Source organism: Monopterus albus, unplaced genomic scaffold, assembly GCF_001952655.1.
Source record: "Monopterus albus unplaced genomic scaffold, M_albus_1.0 scaffold24.1, whole genome shotgun sequence".
Classification (NCBI taxonomy): domain Eukaryota; kingdom Metazoa; phylum Chordata; class Actinopteri; order Synbranchiformes; family Synbranchidae; genus Monopterus; species Monopterus albus.
In genome coordinates this window covers 391003-391985 of record NW_018127904.1, presented here as the reverse complement: position 1 = coordinate 391985, position 983 = coordinate 391003, and positions in this window count along the sequence as shown.

Below are 983 nucleotides of genomic sequence, written 5' to 3'. Positions count from 1 at the left end.
CGGAGTGAAAGAAAGAGATAGAAAAGGAGAATTGAAATGGCTTAAGCATCCATTTTGAGTAGAGAGACAGGTCCTATTAACATTTAACAGCGTTTGTGCAACTTGGTGCCGAGGTTATGATGCAAATGAGAAGGAATTAAAACTGGCCAGAGGTTTGTCATTGATGGATTGCAGTCTGGCAGTGCTCACACTTCCTAGTGTCCATCAGAAGCGATTACTGTGTAATTAAACCTTATTTCTGGACTCTCTACTGCATAATTACTTTGTGAATGTAACCATCATCCAAAAGCTACAAAAATGCTTTACCATTTAGTCTAGCAGTCAGTTCCATGGGCTTGTGTCAGATATAGCCATCAGACAGAGCAAAAGAACTGTCACTTTTAATAAGAGGCAAAAAAATTAAATGAAACAGTATGCTTATTACAGAAAAATTAGGCTTTCAAGAGTCCTTTCTGTTATTTGCATAATTTATCCCCCGCCCCGGCCCCCACACATACACACATCGCAAGCTTTAGGCAATTTCCCTCACATTTAAATAGATTGCACATTTAAGGCTACTTAAGGAAAATTATCACTTTGCATATTTTAATTGTTATGAAGGAAGTGATTTGAGAAAGGTCCGTGGCTCATCCTCTTGAGCCATGTGGTTGCGAAGCTGTCTGATTCGGCTGCTCAGCGCTGCAGCTCCACAGATAACCTCCGAGTTCACACACATCCACTCCAGTTTCATCAGAATGCAAATGAAGCCCAGAACACTGGTACAAGTGGATCTTTGATATTTACAAAATAGCCACTAATAACTTGAGTGTAATTTGTTTGACTCAACTTTATTTTATTCTTATCGGTCCTGATTGTTTTTTTTTTATCCTGGTTCAAATGTCTCTTATTTAAAAATTTGGTGGAAGGAATAAAAGAGCAAGAATTTCAGAGATGGCAGGATGATAGATGCTTGCATATACAGTATATATATATATATATATATA